Below are 24,090 nucleotides of genomic sequence, written 5' to 3'. Positions count from 1 at the left end.
TCATCAAAGACATTTGATGCAAGAAGGTAAATGCTTTCAAAGGCAGTAATACCTTCCAAGTTCTAAGAAAAATTATTTCGAACCTGGAGTTCTATCACCAAACAAACTACAAATGTAGAATGAGGACAAAATAAAGATTTGCAGAAATGCAGAGGCCACAAAGTGTGCCACCATGAATTCTACATGAAAAATAACTACTCAAGAAAAACAAACAAAAAAGAGTCAAAATAGAAAGCTACAAGAGATAAAAGAAGGAGTGCAGTTGAGCTAGAAGAGATGAATAAAGCTAAAAAGACACTCTGAAAGAATCCATTTGACCTTAAGACACTTAGAAAATTCTCTTTTGAGAGAAACAGGTTGGGGACCCAGGGCTAGTTTGTTTCTCTTTAGGTCTAACCACAGACTTCTTGGTTTGCAGTGAATAATATTTGCACAGTCATAGGACTACTTTTGTTGGTTTTTAATTTTTTAATCAAATTACGAACTAAGTGCAGAACACATTATAATCACAAAACAAAATGCAAATATAAATTTTAACAAGGTGAAAATGACATAATTAATCCAAGCTGGGAGAAAAAGAAGAGCTTCGGAAGAGTATAAGTAAACTAATCTAATTTTTCATAGCAAGAAATAGAAGTCTAATTTCAATGAATCAAGAGGTAGAGGTGTGAATATATATTAATTAAAATTACAAAGATATTCTTTGTAATAACTAAATACAACTAACAAAATCTGAGAATGAAGTGGAGGAGAGGAGATGAGTAATGTTGCAATTGCCCTAAATACTTCATGTTCCATACAGAAGAGTCACTAGATGGCACCCACAGTGATCAATCAATAGTAGAAGTACACCATTTAAAGTTATAATGGTAGCTGTGATAAGAGTTAAAGACAGAAACTTTTAACAGTTATTACCTAAGAGTGATTTGTATTATATTACTCCACTTTCTACTATTCTTTACATGTGTTTGTATTACTTTTCTAACTTAAATTAACTAGTTTAAAAGGTCTGGATATGTGCCCTTCACAATCCACAGAGACCAAAAGAAAGTATCTCTTTTGAAATACTGTTTTGACAAAGATTAGTCCATCCATCAAATTGGATTTATTCACTCAAGCTATAAGGAAAACTCATCACTGCCTGGGCAGCCTGCTCGCAGTGGGCTGTGTGGCAGAATGAAACCATTTAGATGGCTCAGACCCCTTTCTATAGCCAACTGATGTCCACCACGCTTCCATATTAATGTAGTGACTGGGACAATTACCAGCCACAGGATGGTTCTCCTGGTGAGACTGCCCCATCTGAAGGGTGTTGCATTCTTGTTGTGAGGGCATTATCGCCCTGGGGTAGATAGGGACAAGATCATTATCCCCACGTTGCAGATGATCAGATGGGGATTCTGAGAAATTAAGGGACTTGTCCAAGACTTAAAGCCCGGTACCCTTACTCTATCACACTCCCTCGCCATCTCTCAGAGGGAAGGAAAGGATTTTTCCAATGCTCAAGGCAAGGAAATGAAAAGGCTACAGCACCTATTTACTGGATGACAGTGAAGTTGATGAGAAAGCCATAAACCTCCACCACTCATGTATGTCCAAACCATTACAAATTAAATTCACTAAAATTTGGAAGGGAACAACAAAATCATCCCCTTTCGCAGCCTAATAGCTTGATCTCAACAATGATTTCAAAAACCAAACCATTCTTCTGTAATTTAAAGTGACCTTAGACAAATTATCTATGACACCTCTTTATTGTGCACTGAAATGAAAACATGTTTTTAGACATAACCAGTTTATAATTATTCATTGACCAATTATGTAGTTGGTGCATTATCCAGACCTTTTGCAATTTGTTGCTTTATTTAATGTGTTTAATTGTATTCTTGGTTTGTTACCCTTTCACCATTCCTGCTTACCACGATCATCATTACTATTTGTCCCATTAAATTTTTTGACTGAAAAAATTTCACTAAGTTTGTGGCATTTTCTGGGAATTTCATCTCCCTATATTAGGCAACACCCCACACCAGCAAAAGAAAGGATCAATGTTGGAAATATTCTATTCTATTCTATTCTATTCACACTCATATCAAATTTGAATAGCATTAACTTAACTTGAAAATAAATCTTGATCCTTACCAAGGGAACTTTTTTCTCTTTTGGGAGTGTGAGAAAGTTTTTTTGTTTTGTTTGTTGTTTTTTTTAGACCATCGCTCACTACAAGTTTGTCTACCAAGTCCTCATCCAGTTCCTCCAAAACTCCAGACTCATTTAACCCCCCAACCCAGCTACTAGAAGAGGGACCCAGCTCCATCTTGCAGATGAGGAGGCACTTCCAGACAATTTCTGCTCCCCCTAGCAGGGCACGGATGGCCAAAGCAGGCAGGTCTTTACTACTTTTATTAGAAGTTATTATTGTTATTATTATTTATTATTATTATTATAAGGGTTTTACAGTAAAAATGGTAGCAGAAATGGAAAGGTAGTACATATATTCTCTAAAACAGAACTGGTCTCTCTGAACAAACAAACCAAAAGTCTGCGGTTGCTGAATAGACAAGATTTATCAAAAAATAAATGGATATACTAATAATAAACTAAAAATAAACAAATCAGCCAGAGCTTGGTAGGTCATTTTCTGACCCTAGCCTCGGCCATTCCTACCTCCCTTATGCCTGAGGGAGAATTGTTGGCTTCACAGTGAAATTCTTGAGGGGTCACTGCGAAATGGACTTTGCCTTCCTTTGCAGCTCTGCACCTCTTGGCAAAACGGAACAGACTAGGAGGGTTTAAAGCTAAGGAAAGAATAGAAGCAGCTGAGGTGCCTAATGTTAAAGCTGACATGGATATGGGGTGGAAGAAAGCGCAAGCTTCCTTTGGCTTGAACATGGCTGGGTCTTGAGCTGGGCTTTGCTAAGGCTAGGGGCTTACAAACAAGAAAGTCAAGGGGCTCCAAGAAGGCATGTTCTTCCCACCCAGGGCTCTCCTCTCACATCCCAGTGCTCCTCCTCCATCACTGAACCTAAAATTTCAATTCTTGGGAAAGAGATCTGTGCTTTACTGGAAGCTCCTTCTAAACACAGATAGCCCGAAAGCCCTAACAAATGAGACTAGTGTCCATAGCCTCTGGAATGAGTTTATCAGGTTGTCTTCTCCAAAATAAATTGTAAAGGGAAATGGGCTGGACAGGGAGAGGGAAAGTTTGATGACTGGTGAAATTGGAGGGATATGTCTAGAACTTAAGGGCCTGCCCAGGGAAGGCAAGTGGAAGGAGACTGACATTACTGAGTAATTATGTCTCCCAGGCATCATGTGAGGAAGTTTCCCCATACAGCCTCCCAGCTGCTCCATCAGCAGAGATTACAGTTTCCATTTCCCAGGTAAGAAAATAAAGGCTCAAAGAGGTTTTGTAACCTGCCTATTTCAATTATCTATTACAGTGTAACAAACGACCCCAAAAGTTAGTGGCTTAAAGCAATAACTTATTATTTCTCACAGTTTTGTGGGTTGACTTTGTGGGCTCAGCTAGACAGTTGTTCTGATGGTCTCACTTGGGTCTCAGAAGGCAGATAGGGCTGGAACATCCAAAATGCCTCCCTTCCATGACTTTGGCCTTGCTGGGAATGGCCACACGGACAGGGGCAGCTAAGATGCTGGGAAGACCAGGTCTCCCTCTTGCCAGGTAATTTTAGGGCCTGTCTCTCTTTGCATGATCTCTCCAGCAGGAAAGCCAAACTTCTTACAGGACAGCACAGGGCTTCAAAGAGGAGGAAACAGAAGCTGCCAGGTCTCTTAAAGGCCAGGCTTAGAAGTGGCACAGAGTCATGTCCACCATCTCCCATTGGTCAAAGCCAGTCACAAAACCAGCCTAGACACAACATCGCCTCTCCAAAAAAGAGGATGACAGGGAACTTGCAACCATGTTTAATCTACGATGCTGTGCAAGGTCACCCAGGGGCAGCAGACCCAGAATATTTGACTGGCCTTGGTGCTCCTGGACCGGTTGGGTGTGGGATGGGGTTAGTGCTATGCTGAGGACACAGGGCTATAAAGGAGTTGGAAGATGAGCACAGACAAGGACACAGACGAGGACAATGATCAACAGCTGGGAGAGGAACAGCTCCCTGATGTAAGGCTAAGAATCCATTCTGGCCGGAATTGATGAATAAAGTGTTAGCCATCTGGGCCAAGCCTTCAGAGCAGACTCAGATCTCCAGGGAAGATTGTAGAAATAACGGCACATCAGGCAAGCATTTTCAGTAAATGAAAATGTCCAGTTTCCATCTCCACCTGAGGAGCCATCAATGGCAGGCGAGGCAGAAAAACATGCAAATGTATCTGATCCATTCTGTGGGCCCCGAAACACTGAACACATCCTACAATCACACTCATTCGCCTTATTCCTTCAGGGCAATCCTTTGCTTCATCTTCAACTCACTCACTTATTCATTCACACAACAAATTATTATTATCACCTACTATGAGTCAAACACTGTTCTGTGGGCTGGGGATACAGCAGTGAACAAAAAGAGAAAATCCTGACTTCCATGGAGCTTACAATTTTTAGTGAAAGTGATAGGATCATGCACAAAATAAACAAGTAAATCATGTACTATTTCAGATGGAGATACAAATGGAGCTAGAAACTGCATTGAGGTGGGGGTAGGCAGCAATTTTATTTAAAACAGAGAAGTCGGAAGAGGCCTCAGAGAAAGTGACATCTGAACAAAGACAGGAAGAAGGTAAGGGAGTGAGCTCTGCTTATACCTGAGAGACAAGCATCCCAGACAGGGGGGCGGAGAGGGGGAGGGGGGGCGGGAGGGGGAAGAGGCAAATCCCTGAGAGAGCCATGCCTTGCCTACTACTGTGTTGAGGACAAGCAAGAGACAGTCACTCTTTGATTCATTAATTTAACCATATTTATTAAATACCTACTGCTCACCAGCATTTCACTTAGCACCGGGTGTACAAAGATACATAGGTCACTACCCTCAAGGAGCTGACACTCCGGGGTGGGAGGGGGGGCAGGCGAACAAAACCCGTGACATAGCATTTAGAAACATGATGGGTGTAAGGCAAGCTGCTCAGCTGAGCTGAAAATGTCTGTTCTCAGTCCATCTGTTGATGGATCAGAGAGACAAGGGTTGTGTTTTGTACTGGAAATAGACTCTGCCCATATCCTCAAATATTACAGAATCATAATTTTTTTTTTTTTTAAGATTTTATTTATTTACCCGACAGAGAGAGACACAGCGAGAGAGGGAACACAAGCAGGGGGAGTGGGAGAGGGAGAAGCAGGCTTCCCGCCGAGCAGGGAGCCCGACGTGGGACTCGATCCCAGGACCCTGGGATCATGACCTGAGCTGAAGGCAGTCGCTTAACCAACTGAGCCACCCAGGCGCCCAGAATCATAATTTTTATTAAATGCAAATTTTATTATTGCACTTTAAAGCCAAAGTACTGGGTAAACTGCATAATATAATCACCATATGACTATCACTTTGAATTAGTATTGCAGATACTTCTAACTACTTAATTATTTATTTTTAAAATATATTCCAATATTTTAATTATGTTCAGTTAAGTGTACTTGAATATTTGCGGCACTCTGCATTATTTATATTAGAGAAAAAGCAGCCTAAATCAACTTGCTCTGGCATTCCATAATTTGTGCTTGCACATCTCTAAAATAGATTTATATATAGCTATCAAATGGTTATTCTGGATATGCTATGATTTTAAATTTTTATCTGAATTTTATTTTAATGTACCACAAAAATAAAATTTATTGGTTTCTTTATACTAGTAAGTATCTTATGTGATTATTCATATTCAATATTTGTGGAATACTAACTAGGGCTGCTCTCTCTTCAATTAATACAAATGCATAGATTTCAAGTCACCCGTCCTAACCCCCCAGCCCACTCCACCCGTGGCCGCGTTCCTAGAAATATTCCATATTTGAACCAACCGAATCCTCTAGCAGCTCCAGATTTGAACGAACCGAATTCTCTAGCAGTAAGGGAAACTGTCTCAACTTAGAACAACACCATTACAAACAGGGAGAGGGGAGAAATTAGAAGACCCCAGGGAATTTCCTCTGCGGCACCGAGGAGCATAGCGTATTACTGCTTATGAGGAAGAAACTGGATGGGGAAGCTTCCACAGATGCGGGCTCTGCTATAACTGGCCTGAAAAATAATGAGAGCTGCTTTGTTCTTTGGTATCTGTCCAATGCCTCTCCTCGTTTCTAAATTCATTTAAGAGTGATTTCTGTATACAGGATAAAAAACATTCAAGTTACTGTATTTCAATAACCCTCTTTATGTCATACAAATCCAGTGGACAGACGCCCACTAAAGAGATTACAGTTTGAATACTTAATCCCAATTTGGATGTTTTTAAACAAGGCAAACCTGGCCTTAAATGCAATGCGTGCAATTTAGCTAAGTATAAAATATTAATGCACAAACATGACTATAAATATAGCCAGAGAATCTGGCAGGTGGAAGCCATCCAATACCCACCTCTCACGTTATTCTCCCCAGTCAAGGGCTGGGCGAATAATGAACATGCCCATTTCTGGGTCAAAAGTAAGTACAGGTGGCTCGTGACAGACCATCTCAAAGCCTGGGTAGGCAGAGCTGCTTAGAATGACAGTCACTTCAAAAACTAGGGCTAGGTTAGGAGTAGCTTTATTCCAACAGGGTTTGGCCTCCCCATCTCTCCTGCGTTCCTCGGATTCTCTCTGAAAATGAAGCGGTAGAGTCTCAATGCCCAGGGATGGGGTTTGTACCCAGGGCAACATGGAGCGTTATTACAAGCGTGGGCTTAGGAGTCATGTTGCCTGCGTTCAACTCTCTCCTCCACCACTTGTTAGCTGAGCCATCTTAGGTAAATTGCTTAATTTCTCTGTACCTCAGTTTCCTCATCTGACTGAGAAAGTCTTCACGGTTGTCAGTGTAGAGTCATAATAGGAGTCATGATTAAAGTCATTTTGAGAATTCAGTTAGAAACAGTAGATGAATTCAGTGAAGTCACAGGATACATAACTAACATACAGAAATCAGTTATGTTGCTATACACTAAGAACGAGCAATCAGAAAGAGGAATTAAGAAAAATATCCCATTTACAATTGCATCGAAAAAAAGAAAACACCCAGGAATAAATTTAACAAAGGAGGCGAAAGACCTGAACTCTGAAAACTGTAAGACATTGGTGAAAGAAATTGAAGATGACACAAAAAAATGAAAAGATACTCCATGCTCATTGGTTGAAAGAATTAATATTATTAAAATGTCCATACTACCCAAAGCAATCTACAGATTCAATGCAATCCCTATCAAAATACCGCTAGCATTTTTCACACAACTAGGAGAAAAAAATCCTAAAATTTGTAGCAAATTTTAGCAAAAAAACAAAAAAGACCCTGAATAACCAAAGCAATCTTGAGAAAGAGCAAAGCTGGAGGCATCACACTTCCTGATTTCAAACTGTACTATCAAACTTTAGTAATCAAAACAGGATGGTACTGGCACAAAAATAGACACATGGATCAATGGAACAGAATAGAGAGCCCAGGAATAAACCCATGCTCATATAGTCAACTACTTTATGACAAAGGAGGGAAGAATATATAATAGGGAAAAGACATGGTCTTCAATAAAAGGTTTTGAGAAAACTGGACAGCCACATACAAAAAAATGAAACTGGACCACTATCTCATCACATAGACAAAAATTAATTCAAAATGGATTAACGACTTGAAGACCTGAAAATATAAAACTCCTAAAAGAAAACATAGGCAGTAAGCTCTTTGGCATTGGTCTTGGCAGTCTTTTGGGGGGACCAGTCTCCCCGGACAAGGGCTACAAAAGCCAAAATAAACAAATGGGACTACATGAAACTAAAAAGTTTTTACATCGTGAAGGAAACCATCAAGAAAACAAAAAGACAGGGGCGCCTGGGTGGCTCATTGGTTAAGCGACTGCCTTCGGCTCAGGTCATGATCCTGGAGTCCCGGGATCGAGTCCCACATTGGGCTCCCTGCTCAGCAAGGAGTCTGCTTCTCCCTCTGACCCTCCTTTCTCTCATGCTCTCTGTCTCTCATTTTCTCTCTCTCAAATAAATAAAATCTTAAAAAAAAAGAAAACAAAAAGACAACCTATGGGATGAGAGAAGATATTTGCAAATCATACATCTGATAAGGGGTAGATACCCAAAATATATAAGGAACTTACACAACTTAATATCAGAAAAACACACAACCTGATTTAAAAATGGGCAGATGACTTAAAAGACAGTTTTCCAAAGAAGGCATACAGATGGCCAATAGGCACATGGAAAGATGCTCAACAGTACTCATCATCAGGGAAATGCAAATCAAAACTACAATGACATATCTCCTCACACCTGTCAGAATAGCTAAAGTCAAAAGCACAAGAAAAATAAATCAATTGATTAATTAGGAAAAAAAAAAAACCCACAAGAAACAAGTGTTGGCAGTGATGTTAAAAAAAAAAAAAAGGAACACTTGTGCACTGTTGGTGGGAATGCAAGCTAGTGCAACCAAGGTGGAAAACAATATGGAGTTTCCTCAAAAAATTAAAAATAGAACTACTATATAATCTAGCAATTCCACTTTTGGGTATTTATTCACAGGAAACAAAAATTCCAATTCAAAGAGAATATGTACTCCTATGTTCACTGCAGCATTATTTACAATAGCAGGTATGGAAGGATCCCAAGTGACCATCAATAGATGAATGAATAAAATAGGTAAAGGGGATTGAGAAATACAAACTTCTAGTTATAAAAGAAATAGTCATGGGGATATAATATATAGCATAGGAAATATAGCCAATAATATTTAATAATTTTGTATGGTGACAAATGACAACTAGAGTTACCATGGGGATCATTTTGTAATATATAAGAATATAAGTCACAGGACAGCTGGGTGGCTCAGTCAGTTAAGCATCCAACTCTTGGTCTCAGCTCAGGTTGGGATCTCAGGGTCCTGAGATCCAGCCTGGTGTTGGGTTCCTGGCTCAGTTGAAAGTCAGCTTCCCCTCTCCCTTTGCCTCTCCCCTCGCCCATGCACTCTCTCTCTCTCTAAAAATAAATAAATCTTCTAAAATAAATAAATAAATAAAAATACCAGCTCACTATGATATACATCTGAGACTAACAGGATAATGTGTGTCAGTTATACTTCAAAAAAGAAAAAAAGTAAGCGAGCTCAATAAATATTTGTTGGGTGAATAAACTTCCAGGCTGCTAACTCTCAGGAACGCCTGCTGCCAAGCAGCCACCATGAGTGAAATGCTCTTGGCTACTACTAACGCTGACCTTGCACATATTTTGGTGAATAAAATCTTGCTGGATAAGATACAGAAAGAAGATATGGAAGAAATAGGGAAGAAGGGAGAGGAAAGAGGAGAGGGATGGAGCACGCCCTCCTGTCCTTGAGGGGGCTAGCAACAATAATCGTAGTATTGTGATAAAAAGTGGGGGCTGAAGTAACATCCTATTCTTTGTTTAACTCACAATCAAAACTTATTTGCATTTTATACTGAAAATGGCAATAAAATTATAAATTTCACATTTTAAAATGTCTTGTTATAAGAACTTCACAATAATAAACACTTCTTCTCTTCCATAAGTGGAAACAAAACCCTCACAAGAGGGGCGCCTGGGTGGCTCAGTTGGTTAAGCGACTGCCTTCGGCTCAGGTCATGATCCTGGAGTCCCTGGATCGAGTCCCGCATCGGGCTCCCTGCTCAGCAGGGAGTCTGCTTCTCCCTCTGACCCTTCCCCCTCTCATGTGCTCTCTCTCTCTCATTCTCTCTCTCTCAAATAAATAAATAAAATCTTTAAAAAAAAAAAAAAACCCTCACAAGAACTAGAAATGCCAGTTAAAGAACTCTCAAGGGTTTTGTTTCTTGCTCTGGGAACCTCAGTAATTTCATCAAAAATTGGTCCTATTAAAATATCACAGTCTTTTCTTCACAACAATAAAATTCATTCCTTCTACTTTGAGCTCCTCATCCAATTCTGACAGGGGCCAGCTCAAGCTAAAAAAATGTGGAGATGTGTCTGACTCTTCCCTCTCCTCCCCACAATGAAATAATCAAACAATCCATTGCTACGTGGGAAGCCAAGACCACTAAATTCTCATTGCAACTCTATGCTTCTCTGACTCTTTGACAAGTTTCTTTAATTTAAAATAGAAATAATCTCTGCTGGGTAGGTTGTTGCAAAGATAAGGTAAAAAAAGAAATATACTGATGAAGTGGTTAGTACATAATATGTGCCCTAAAAGTGTCAATATCAAAATCATTACCATTATTAGTATTTTTACTAAGCGGAGAACTGATTTTGAAAAAGTCATTTAACTTCTCTTGGTCTCTTTTCCTTATCCTTACAGCCGGAGTCAGGACAGGCTTCTCTCTAAGGTCATTTCTGGCTGTAAAATTGATATTTTCATAAGGTGCATTCTATTTAATAAAGCACCTTTGTGTGCATTTCTCATTCATTCTTCACTACGCTTTGGAGACAGGTGGTATTGTTTCCCATTTTAAAGTTAGGAAGTAGAGACTAAAAACAGCTAAGAAAATGGCCCAAAATAACTTATGCCAATTGGTAGAAAAGTCAGGACTCAAACCTTGGTTTTCTGACACCAAAACCATGTTCTTCTCAACGCACAGTGCTGTTTCTCTTCCTGAAGCTGCGTGCATCATCCTGGGGTTCCCATTCCTTATCCATATCACCGTACAGCCCTGGTTCATTTAATCGTTTCTTTACTCATTCAACAAATACTTATTGAATGCCAGGTACAGAGATATATACTGAGAATACGAAGGTGAGCAAAAATATATATATTCCTTCCCTCGTGGAGTTCACAGTCCAGTAAGGGAGGCAGACATGAATTAGATAATCATGGAAATAAATGTTAGATTAAAACCATGGAAACAAGATGCATTTAGGAGTCTGAAAAACATATAATATCAAGATTTGGCCTAAATTAGAGAAGTCAGTGAATGCTTCCCTGAGGAAGTGACTACTGAGTGAGTCCCAAAGGATGAAGGGTAATGAGAAGGGTCTGCCAGACAGAATGAACAGCATATGCAAAGGCACTGGCTTAGAAGGCAGCATGGCCCATTCAAAGGATTCAAAGAAGACCATTGCAGGAAAAACTGCAAGAGGGTGGGGCAAAGTGGTTCAAAATTTTGCTAGAGAGATAGACCAGAGCCTGTCCAATCAGGCTGTTTGTCTTTATCTTAAGAGCAATGAGAAACAGAAAGGTGACATGATCCAATTTTAATTTTGCAAAGATCAAAGGTAGATGGGGCAGGGCAAGAGCGGATGCAAATGGACTGGTTAGGAAGCTATGTAGGGTCCAGGCGAGAGAAGACCAGCGGAGCTGGAGTGGTAGTAGAGATGGAGAGAAATTAGTATATCCTTAAGGCATAGGATAAACTAAGCCAACAGGATGTAATGGTGGATTAGATGTGGGATTATTTTGACAGGCTCCCAACTGTTCTTCCCACACCTACACTTTCTAGAGCCATCCCATGTGCCACTGCAAAACAATCCATCCTTCCATACTGTTTTTCCTCTATGAAATACCCATTATCCATTTTCTATACATGGCTTTTCTTTCCTATTACCTACAATTCCTTCCTCTCTGTTCTCCATATATATACAAATAATATCCACTTCTCAGTGTTCTGCTTAAATCTTTCCTCATTCATTATTAATCATCAAATGTTTATTGAACACCTACTATATCCCAGGCCTGTTTTAAGTGGTAGAAATACAGTGATGAGTAAAAAAAAAAAAAAAATCCCTGACCTCATAGAATTTGTGTTCTAGATTTCTTTGATCCCCCTCTCTTCTGAACACATACAAATGGGTCATATTTCACAAGTTGGTATTGTCTTATTTTTTTCTATTTGTCTCAGTCTTAATCTTGCCTCCTCAAATAAAATTAACCTACTCTTTGAAAGAACAGACCAACATCTTAGTTGCCTCCCAAATTCTCTCACCACCACCTGTAACATACTAAGAATATTAATGCTTACTGTTTAAATGACTTAAAAATATTTGTTGGCAGTGCCTGGGTGACTCAGGCAGTTGAGCATCAGACTACTGATCTCGGCTGAGGTCTTGATCTCAGGGTTGTGAGTTCAAGTCCCACATTGGACTCCACACTGGGCATGGAGTCTACTTAAAAAAAAAAAAAAAAGATTGGTTGTAATGTTAAAAGCCTTGTATTTTTAGAATTACAAACCAAGTGCTTTCACATTCATTATTTCATTAGGACATCTCCAAATCATAAGGCACTATTAGAAAAGTGTTGTTGTTATTATTAATGTTAATAATATTACTACTATTATAGCTCACAATGTCTACTGCCTAGACAGTAAGTCTATTCCCAGTCCTGGTTCTGACAGGCTGTAAATGATGATTATGTTATAATTGGGAATCTACATGTAAGACAATATTTCTTTGTGAGAAAATCCAGTTTCTGAAGAACAGTGGACATCCGTTGATAGTAATCTAAAATAACACAAACATCAAAGGTATATAAATCCTCATTTACTCCTCTGGCAGGTTACAAGGAGACAAAATTCCAGAGGAAAACCTCCCAATAGATGGCTCCATCTCTCTTTCAATTATAGCCCTTCTCTTGTTGAAACTGTAATTGTCACTAGTTGAGAGATTGTCCAACCCAGTTCTAAGCACACTGTGATCTGATGTCCCAGAGTCAGAAGGCTTTGTGATATCCTATCTGCAATTGGTAATCTACCCTTATTCCCCCAACCTCCAGAGCATACAGATTAAGACAGCCACCTTTTAGACAGATTGCACTTTGTGGAAGCCCATAGAATAACAGATTTGGGAAGAAAATCAAAATATAATTTGTTGACAAAAACATACTTTTCCCCTTTAGAAACAAGCACTGAAATTCAGTGTGTCAATACAGGCTTTACATTTTCTTCCATCCCAACTAATATCTCCCACTGACCTGTCTTGATTAAGGGCTTTGCATGGATCTTTAAGAGAAGAAAAAGCTCTAGGAATATCAGATAACCTCAGTTACCACACTTCATATAAACAACTATGCAACATATGCCTTAAGTGGCATACTGCTTCATATTTTTCTAGAGAAATATTAAGAGGTGATTATCAAGGACTTAAATAGCAACACGAAGAACCACATTAAAATTATTAGGACCCCAAAAGCCTATGAAAATTAATTTTAGAGGCACATGTTTTATTAAAATCTATTGTGGCATGTGGTTAAAAAGTCATTTAAAAATAGTGTTTAATCGGGGCGCCCGGGTGGCCCACTAGGTTAAATGTCTGCTATTCCTTCTCCCTCTGCCCGCCCCCAGCCCTGCCCCATGTATGCTCTCTTTCTCTCGCAAATAAATAAATAATCTTTTTTAAAAATAGGGTTTAATATGTGTAATTTGACCATTTAAGCTCATTTCCAGTTTGGTATTTAAAATACTCTCTGAGTATGTAATTATCATCCCACATTTGGAGGTGTCTGTTCTTGTCCTATCGTCTGGGAATTTCTGCCATTTTCCCTGACTATAGATGATTGGTCCAGATGATTGGTCCATTTGACCCCAGCTGAGCCAACCAGATTCTCCACTGAGGATTTGGAGTTGAAACCAAGGGAACATTTATCAGACTCCATAGGTTCCTGGACATAAAAACATAGCGTCTCTTCATGTGATCTGAAAAACAGAGAAACTTACGGGGAGAAGTGGATGGAGAGAGGGGGAAGAAAGAGAGAGAGAGAAGGAGGAGGAGGAGGAGCAGATGAATAAACAGCAGAAATGACAAATGAAGAGATTCCTGATTTCTTTTAAGTCTCTAGTTCCATTCTGGTCCTAGAGACTGGTTACATTCCCAGCCTTGGGTTCCATGAGACATCCCAGACTCTTACAACAAATTCTCTCCTTTTTTGCAGAATCAAGTTCAAGTTTGTTTCTGTCACTTGCAATCAAAGAGCTCTATCCAAACACTCTTTAAAACAATTAAATGCAGTTTGGTCTAGAAGGCCATGCATTCATTGATTCCACAATCATTTCTAAACCAGACCCTGAAAACACAGACATGAATTAGTCACATCCAAAAATCTCATGTTCCACTGGGAAGTCAGAGAAATACCTTTGAAAAAAAACAAACCACCAGGTAGGCAAATATACAATGTGGGTATAGATTCACTGATAAAGGAACGTATTGTGAACACTGGAGTTTCAAAGGAAGGGGCAGTGAGCGTGACCTGTGGAAACCAGGAAGGCTGTCCAAAGAAGGTGATGCTGATAGGAAATCTTGAAGGATGACTAGTGCAGACAAGGGGAAAGTGTATCCCACAGAAGGAAGAGTACACGCCAACAAGAGAGGATGGAACAGTCTGGTGTGTTTGGAGTTATGAAGGGTCCCTTATCCTGACGCACCTGGTTCAACGAGGGAACGAGGCAACGAGACAGGAGTAGAGAGACCACGAGGGCAGCATGGCATTCAATATGATGAGCGTTGGGCTCGGGCCTGGGCTCTCACAGGCCTGGTAGCCCCCTTGGCCCTCTCCCGTTCCTAAGGATGAGGAAGATGGCACTTGCCTCACTTTTCAGGTCAGAAAAATGAGGCAGTTGACAGAACTATGGGACTTGCTCCTGAGATGATCTGGGAACTCCAGACACAGAGCCCCAGAGTCCCATGACCACCACCAGTTCTCACTCACAGCCGTAGGAAGCCTCAAAAGAGGACATGCCTGAGAAAGCAACCCCCAAATTGGGTTTCTTGAGTATAGGTACAGAACTATTTAAAACTACATCAGGACATATCTCAATAGAAGAGCCCTTTTGGACGTTTCAATAAATGCTTGGGTTGTTTTTTTTTTCTTCAGTTATATCTGTGCTAAAAGGACTAATGGGAAAGAAAAATGGGGAGATGCTTTGGGAGAAGGATTAAATATAAGAACCCCAAAATATCATGGGGCTGAAACTCAGAAAGAAAGAAGAACAAATACAAAGACAGTAGAAATGTAGATAATAATGAAAGCAAAGTTTAAAAAAAAAGGAGGTAGGGGTGTGTGTATTTGTTCAGGGGGAGCAAATATTGAACTTTGAAGAAAAAGTTATACTAGCATTAAATGAGATAGGATCAGAGATACCCAAAGCAAGATGTAAAAATAAAACCAATTTTCCTAGTTCAACTTTCCACTCAAAAGGGTTAGTGAAAAAAAATACTTTGGGGAGAGAACAGCAGGTGGGACTAAGTTTCCATTCTTAACTATCTCAAAACAATTATTGATAATTGCTTGTCCTGAATTAAATTATTTCATTCTAGAGAACCAGATGGTCCAAGCTAGTCTTTTATTTGGGGGATTTAGTGAAGTTCAAACAAACTTTGCCACCACACAAAGGTTTAATAAAGTCAGAAGGAACGACTAGTACTTTCTCGCAGGCTGTCTTAGGACCTCTAATCCAACAGCTCTGGCAGGCTGGCCTCGATGCCGGGCCTGCTGTCTTTTTATGTTGGTCCTTGATTGCAAAACTGCTCCAGCTGTTGAAGGACTTATTAACCCTTTCTCCTTAGAATAGTGCAAGAGAAGCAGAGCGTCCATCCAGATGGATGGGCCCCTTTGCACCACCTGCTCAGTGCTGGGCCAACTGAATCCAATCTTAGAAAGGTATTCTGCACCCAGAAATGCTCAGTATGATTCCTCAAACCCGCCCAGCCAAGACACTTCCCTCCTCCTAACATCCTTCCCAAACTTTATCGTGCATGTGGATCACCTGGGGATGTTCTTAAACTACAGAGCTGATCAGTGGGTCTGGAGAAGAGCCTGAGCCTCTGCATTTCCCAAGATCTTGATGCTGTAGACCAGACTTTGCAAAGGGAGGTCATAGAGGGTTCCTAAAGACAAGCATCTGAGCAATCGCGTAAGAAACCTAAAATATGCATCAGGTTAGATCAGGGGAGTCCAGAGCAGAAACGACCATAAGACATAAGAACTTTTGTAAAGCTTTCATATCAGCTCCTGCAACAATATCCCCAAAACAGTGACTTTCACAATGTGCCGGCTGGAGGTTGAGATAATCACAGGACTTCAGACATGGACTTTATTGCCAGGGCAGATAATCATACCAAAAAGGGGAAGAGAGCCAGAAGGCATTCAAATCTCTGGACAAATATGACTTGCAATTTATTATCATGTGAAAAGCGTAAGTAGCAGCAACATTGTGATTTTTTTTCAGGATACAGAGAAATTGATAACATCAGAGTTGAGCTATCTCCTGCCAGTGTCCCCTCCTGGTGCTGTCCCATCCGCTGCAGACCTGGAGGGCCTTACTCATCTTCATCTATCAAAGGGGGCATGTGTGATTACACAAGCTAGATGGAAAGATTGCAAAAAGAAGCCTGACAGGGCGATGGGCCCCTTTGCACCACAAGAGTAACGTCTGGAACAACGGACAATTATTATCCCAGAGGGAGTGTTGCATCTGGTGTCCCTCCACTCCTGTTTAGAGAAGGAAAGGTCACAGACAGGGTGATGGAGAAGCAGGTTCCAGGGGAGTGGCTGGCATCCAGGTCCTCTGGCCTTCCTACCCCTGAGGCGGCCTGGAGAGCCCCTCCTGGCCAAGAAAAATGTCCCGGCTCATATCATTAAGAGGCTCAACCATCTTCAGGCAATCGCTCAGATTTTTTTTTTTTTTTTTTTTTTTTTTTTGTTACCTTATTACCAATCTGCCTTTCTTAACAAAGGTCATGAAATGGACAGGGGATGTCTCATCTTCGTTATAATCCACTGTTTGAAACATTTCAATTAAGCTTCAGATCAGACCCCAGAACTGAGGCTGTTTTAACGAGGGGAAGTAATGACCTTCTGTTGCAGGTGGTTTCTGGCACACCATCAGTTTTAATTCTTCTTGATCTTTCTGCACCCTTTGATAGCCGGGATCAAGGGTTTTCTTTATATGCTTCAAGCACATTGGAGGACTTTTAGGGACTCCACTGACATGGTTTTCATCCCTGCGTCTCAGCCGAGCTGGTTGTCACCTGCAAGTTCTCCACGCTTGTTCAATTTACCCAAGATTAAAAGACAGCTGAAAAGGCAGGGCCCATGTGCTAAACTGTGAGTATCTGCATGTGTTCCCAGAGCAAGTGAGCATCAGGAGGGTTCCACCGAGACAGTGAGCTCACCCCTTTGATTCATGCTCCCTGGGCGGAAGGAAGCCTCTCAGAGGGCACGAGAACAGCAGTGTGGGCTTAATGGGGTGCACACTGGGGGTCTGGTGTGTGTGTGTGTACGTGTGTGCAAGTGTGTCTGGAATCGAGTGCAATTTGAAAGTTACACTGGTTTCATATTGGAGGGTCCTGGCTTTTGCGAAATTTCATTTCCTTAACAGTGACATGGATATTTTAAGGAAAGTAATCCTTTTGAAAAGGATTTATCACATTTCTCATCCTGGATAAAGTCCAGGAAGGACAGATAAAATACCTTCTTTCCTTTCAGTATTGAAGAATTGCATTCATTTTACTTATTCTTTAACAATTCTTGGACTGTACTGTGTTCCAGCCTCCTTGTTGTGCTGTCATGGGGCGGGGGACAGGAGGAGGGGTAAGCAGCAATGACCAAGAGTAATCCAAAATGACCTCTGCCCCCAGGAGCTTGTAGTCTACTCTGAGGAAATTATATCCAAAAATAATTATGCAAATAATTGCTTAAAGTAAAAGGTGAATGCACTGTGCAGGAGAGGGAGAGGTACCTGTGTGAACGTGTGTGAGGAGAACCAGCCTGGTCCGAATGGCCACATTTTGGTGCATGTTCCTGGGGGAAGGGCGAGATGGTTGGTTAGCATCATGGTGATGAGTCAAGGCGTGGAAGAAAAATGAAGCCATCCTCACCAAGCCAAAGCTATTAGCAGGTGCTTGTGGGTGTGGATGTCAGCAAGAAACAGCCAGAAATCACAGTTAAATATCCACATACTTAAAAAATAAAGAACACTTTACTGACATGTAAAGAGCTATATGTATTTAATGAATACAACACGATGAGTTTCAGGAAAGGATTTCACCTGTGAAACCATCACCACCACCAAGACCACAGACACACCCATTAGCTCCCAAAGCTTCCTCCCCTCCCTTTTATTATTATCATTATTATTATTACTTTGCGTGTGTGTGGCAAGAACACCTAATGTAAGATCTCCCCTCCCAGCAAATCTTCAGTGTACAGTATGGTGGTGTTCGCTGTGGGCACTATGCCGTGAAGTTGGTGTCCAGAACTTACTCATTGGAGTACTATTGGAGATTCCACCTATAAGTGAGATCAAACACACTTCTCTGACCGGCGGGATAGAAAAACCTAGAAGCTCGAGGCTCAGACTCTAGAGCCAGAGTATCTGGTGCAATCCCTAGCCTGAGCCCTCATGAACTGTGATCTTATGCAAGTTCCTTAGCCTCTGTGTGCCTCCACTTCCCCAAATGGAAAAATGGGACCAAGAGGCATACAGACCTCACGGGGTTTCTCTGAGGATTACATGAATTAACAAGTACGAGCATTTGCTGTCAGTATGAGAGGGACACCAGAAGTATCTCTCTCTCCAAGTCCACCAGCCAGTGGTGGTTAGCCCGGCGGGGTCGGCAGCTGCGCCGAGTCGCCCCCGTTCCCCGTTCAGGGGGCCTATCCTGCCGTAGATCCACGGCCTGCTTTCAGCGTGTTCCCCTCTCCTGTAACGAGGACTGTCCTCCCACCAGGACACTGGGGATGGATCATTTGAAAGAAATGGCTCCTGGTGCCTTTTCATTCCTTAAGCTGTTCTCACTTGCAACCAGACGGTTTATCAGGAAGGGTATCAGCAAATACTGTGTGCTTTACTGCCATTAGACGGCACGACATTGAATTGAAAAAGCCTTAAAAATGGCCATCAATCATTTGATATACGTAGCCAGTGATCTATATTGATACGGCTCCAGCTACCATCTGAAATGGTTTGTCTTTCATTTTACCCTTTATATGAGGGTTATTACAGTGCACACCACTTACAACAGACATGGTTATTATGGACAATTGGTTATAGTGGACAAAAACTGATTTCCCAAACCAAACATATTAAATCCAATACATTTTTCATAGGTTATAACCGACAGAAACCTTGGTTTCGGCTGACATTTTCTAGGGACTTTAATGACATTACTATAGGACTCCAAAGAGGGAAAGGAAGGATGGCAGGTATCAAAATGAGGCCAGGGAACACCAGAGGTTTCATTTCCGACAAAATAATGATCCAAGGGTGGGAAACTATTTTGGAGTTAACCCCCAGAGTGCTCCTGCTCAGGTGGCCAGGTGTCTGTTAGCCGGGACCCTGCACACCCCCACCCCAGCCGTGGGCCCCAAGATGCTGGGGGCAGGGCTACATCAAGAAAATGTGCAGCTTGTCCAAAACAGGCCTCCTCCCCAGAACACAGCTGGGCTACAACCGCTCACGTCTTGTCCATGAAGCCTGCTGATTCAACGAGCTCTTTTTTTTTCTTAATGTATTCAGGCCAACAGACCCCCTTCAAGGAGTTGTTAAGAGGTGAAATAGGGGCAGGCGGGACAGACCTAATGACCTTCGGAATCCGTGCCTTCAACTCTCTGTTTCTTCCTAAGCCTAAGGTCACGGGGAATGCATGTAAAACCTCAGATCGTGCAATCAACGCCACAAGTCAGCACACAGCAGCTGGTCCAGCCGGTAAGCTTTCCTCTCTGGGGCCCTTCGCTTGCCCCTCAGCAATGCGGGGTCAAGGATCAGCCAAGTTTACTAGTTGTCAGAATGCAAGGTAAACCCCATTCTGCATGGCGTCTGCTCACCTTTCACCCAGAGCCCACCACTCTCTCCCCTTTTGGCTCTCCCCCATCCAAGGGAGAAAACAGGGTATGGTCCTGACAGGTGGAACAAGAAAAGCGACATGGCCCTTGGTCACTCAGAACTGGGACCCCTCAAACAGCATCAGCTTCGGAGCCCAGCACACGTGTGTTCCAATCTTTCTCCTACCTCCTAATACCATGTCACCTGAGCAAGTTTCTTGACCTCATGGAGCCTCAGTTTCCCTTCTGAAAATTGGACGATGATGTCTACATCGCGTGAAGTGAGATTACTCTGAAGCATCATACATGAAGGCCTCTAGAAAGTTCTGGCACAGAGTTGGTCCACTTGAGTATGTGGTGCCCTTCCTCTGGGCTCCCAGAGCACACTCACGGCATTCCTCCAGTTCAGCCTGTGTTAGCACTCATTGACTTGTCTCTCTACCCACGCCCACACTTACCACCAGTTCGAGAAAGTCTGAGACCTCAATTGCTCTTGGTGTCCCCAGTGCCAGGGGCAGAGCATGTGCTTGGTAAAGATTTGTTGTTTCCCTCTTAGCATCCTTCCCTCACGGGTGGTTTAGATCTTCTCTTCAGGGATTCTGTCTTCAGGGTTTTATTTCCAGGATTTGAGTATGATATTTCCTCATTTAAAAATGAACCTGGGGGTGCCTGGGTGGTTCAGTCGGTTAAGCGACTGCCTTCTGCTCAGGTCATGATCCCAGGGTCCTGGGATCGAGCCCCACGTTGGGCTCCCTGCTCAGCTGGGAGCCTGCTTCTTCCTCTCCCTCTGCCCCTCCCCCTGCTTGTGTGCTCTCTCTCTCTCTCAAATAAATAATAAAATAAAATTGTTCTGCATTCTTTCCTCACTCCTTCTATTCACCCTCTCCAGCTCCACCTGACGGGGGCGAGTCATCTGTCTCCTCTAGAGGCTCAGACCCTGTGAAGTTTAAACTCCCCGCGCACCCCCTTCTCGGTCACCCAGGCCCTGCTTGTCGCAAGCAAGGGAAGGGCGTCGCTAACGGAGCACGTCCCAGCACGCAGAGCGCCAGGCCTAATCCTGAGACTCGTGTCTCTAGTCCAGTGCCTTAAACCCTTCCAGCCCCATTTCCTGATCTGTAAAACGCCCCGCTCTCCCTGCTGAACCTCTGGGATCCAGGGACAGAACACCCGGAAAACTACCGTAAAAACCGTGGAGAACTAGACGAGGATTTGAAGACCAAATTACACTTACCCTTTCCGGGTGTGTTTGAACCCTTCAGTGCTCAAGTGAAGCTTAGACCAAATCATCTATCAGGGTCATTCTTAAACGACTGAAAACTGAGCGGCAGACGGACAGTTCCTCATTACTGGAGCCTGGCACTTCTCCTTAGGCCCACTGCCTGGGCGCCTGCACTCGAATGGCCTTAGGCACCACAGGCTGCATGCCGGAGAAGCCAGGCCCAGACACACTCAGCGGACTATCTAGTTCCACTCCTTCTGCATCACTAAGTTCAACAAAATGACTTCCTTAAATAATCCACTCCCACCCTCCTCGCCTGAAAGAGGTTTGTTCTCTGGGGAAAGAAAGTTACGTGGGCCATTGCTAGGGAGGTGCTGCTCGAACACTTCCCCCACACGAAACCCTTCTCACCTCCCCCAGAACCTCCCCCCCATCCCTCTCCACAGCTCTGAAAGGGGATGAGAAGGCATGAGTTAAAAAGGATAGAGCGCCTGGGTGGCTCAGTCGTTAAGCGACTGCCTTCAGCTCAGGTCATGATCCCAGGGTCCTGGGATCGAGCCCCACATCACGCTCTCTGCTCAGCGGGAAGCCTGCTTCTCCCTCTCGCACTCCCCCTGCTTGTGTTCCTGTTCTCGCTGTCTCTCTGTCATATAAATAAATAAAATCTTTAAAAATAAATAAATAATAAAAATAAAAATAAAAAGGATCTTTTCACCTCTGTCATAACACCGCTTATTAAACATCAAATTTACACATTTTCTTAGGTTGGTCATTATTAAAAGTGTTCCAATTTGCGTGACTTTTGCAAATACATTCCAAAGGAATGTCAATAGTGTGTCTGTAGACATGTTCACTGGCCCTTCCGGCTTCTGCAGCTTTTGTCATGGGAGGCAGGAGAACAGATTTAAAAGCGAAGGAGTGTTCTGGAGCAATAATTCTAGGGTCTAATCCCAGCTCTGCCTCTGACTTTCTGGGTAAACTTGAGAAAGTTACATGCTTCTCCATGCCTTGGTTTCCTCATCTGTAAAACGGGAATGATAACAATAATAATAGTACCTTCTTCAGAGTTGCTTTGACAATTAAAGAGACTTAATCCATTTACTGTGTGCCAGGTACTTAGGACAGTACCTGGTACACAGTAAATGCTTAATAAGGGTTAATTATTGTTAAATATTGTTACGGTTTGTACTTTGGGGAAAATAATCACTCCTCGTTGGGGCCTGGTGAAAATTAAATGAGTTGGATGCATATAAAGTGCTTGCAACAGTTCTTGGCAAAAAGTATTCAGTGAATGTAAGCCCCCCCACCCCCCTGCCGGGGACAGCTCTGCCCTAGCGTGCTTGTGAAACAGCTCCCCAACCAGAGCCCCAGCTGGAGCCCCATCCTCCCCTTCCATGATGCCCTTCCTGATTAGCCCAGCGGCAAGAGGGCTTTCTCTCTCCTGACTCCATATTCACACAGGTGACATAGTATTTACGCACACACCATCTCTCCAATCTAACTAGAAGCTCATAGAGGGCAGGGTATAGATTCGAATTATATACTCCTTACCCATCATAAGCCCTCAACAGATATCTGTGGATTTATTAAATAAATGAAAGAATGTTCTGATGGAACTGTGACTTCTATAATGAAAAGACAGTATCTATGGGCAGAACTTTTTTTTTTCATTGATTTCTTTCAAGCCCCACGCATTGGGGTGGTCACAGTCTCCTTTCCTTTGGGGTGGATAGCATGAGGGATCTCAGCTCAAATCATTTTTGAAGCAAGGCAGAGAACAAACAAATAAATAAAATAAAATATAAGGGATCTATCATTCTCAAGATGTGGAAGCATTAGCACAAAATGAGTTATTTAGGGAAAAAATGAGTTATTTAGGGTGGGAGCATAAAAAAAAAAAACAGAAAATTCTTTCTTTTGGTGAGTGAGGAGAAACTGATTCTAAGCCCTTGGGCTTATAAAAGGACTCCTTCAATGAGTAACTCTCTGTTGAGGGAGAAGGCTAACTATTCCTTTTTGCCTTCATTTTTAAGCTGCTCTTTTTGGGGGACAGAGCTGGACTCACCCCTCGTTTGTAAACCGGTCAGAACCCTTAGTTTGGTGTGTGTGCCTCTCCCCAGCCCAGCCCATTGAGGCCTTTTTTGGCCATACTAGGAGCAGCGAAGGAAACCAGCGAAGCTCAAGTCAGTTCAGTTCATGGACGGTGATTACGGTGCTAAGTTTGAGGGAGAATGGGCTTGAGTAAGGCTTCTAGCTAAAACTAGGCTTGAGGAACTACCTGTGGATTTCATTTCACCCCAGTTACTTATTCTGCGCCCCGCCCCCACCTCCCCCAGCAGTCACCATGGAGAACTGAGAATTTACACTTCCCCAAATGTATCCTTTGGGACTGGATGGCCTTGAGCATTTCCCATTACAGACTCCTGGCCTTTCTGGGGTCCCACCTTTCCAGGCAGATCCTTCCTGAGAAAGAGGCCCAGGAGATGGTATTCTGCTCTAGGCCTTCCTCAGGCCCTTATGAAACTCCATCTCTAGGGAATTCTCTGTAGTTTGTATTCAAAGAGACAGCATATTTTCAATGGGTGTTTTTGGTCTTTTGTGAGCGTGTTACCCACGTTGTCCCCCCCCCACACACACACACACACCTCCTCCTCAATGTTTGGTGAACGAAAAAAAAATAACTGGCTCCCTAAAGAGGTCAGTTGCAAGGCTTCTCAAAACACCGGGGCTGGGTTCCAGTTCAGTGATTACTTTCCACCCCCTGCACCCAGACCAAGCTTAGCCCCAGGGGGCCCTCTTTCCATGGGTGGACACACAGGGGATGGATTTGCTCACACAGATGCAGCCGTCCTTGTCTAGTGAACCCAAGGCCATCCTTCCACCACCTGCGATGGCTACTCTGTCACCCCGGAGCACAGCTGTCAGCTGCAGTGGGCAGGGGTGTACAGAAACGAGGCAGAGACAGAAACTACCTCTGCCTCCTCCATG

General features: G+C 42.5%; 1 long non-coding RNA gene across 1 annotated transcript in view; it reads right to left on the bottom strand.

Moving 5' to 3' along the window:
- Nucleotides 1–21,402, bottom strand: part of LOC145721114 (uncharacterized) — a 117,381-nt gene extending 95,979 nt beyond the window's left edge. The window contains exon 1 of the long non-coding RNA XR_014144580.1: nt 21,109–21,402. This is a non-coding gene — a long non-coding RNA (uncharacterized LOC145721114). The remainder of the gene's footprint in view (nt 1–21,108) is intronic.
- Nucleotides 21,403–24,090: the final 2,688 nt, after the last annotated feature.

This window comes from Leptonychotes weddellii, chromosome 4 (genome assembly GCF_054177405.1).
Source record: "Leptonychotes weddellii isolate Sample4059 chromosome 4, ASM5417740v2, whole genome shotgun sequence".
NCBI classification, from domain to species: domain Eukaryota; kingdom Metazoa; phylum Chordata; class Mammalia; order Carnivora; family Phocidae; genus Leptonychotes; species Leptonychotes weddellii.
The sequence above is the reverse complement of the archived record's forward strand: the minus strand, read 5'-3'. Positions and strand labels throughout refer to the sequence as shown.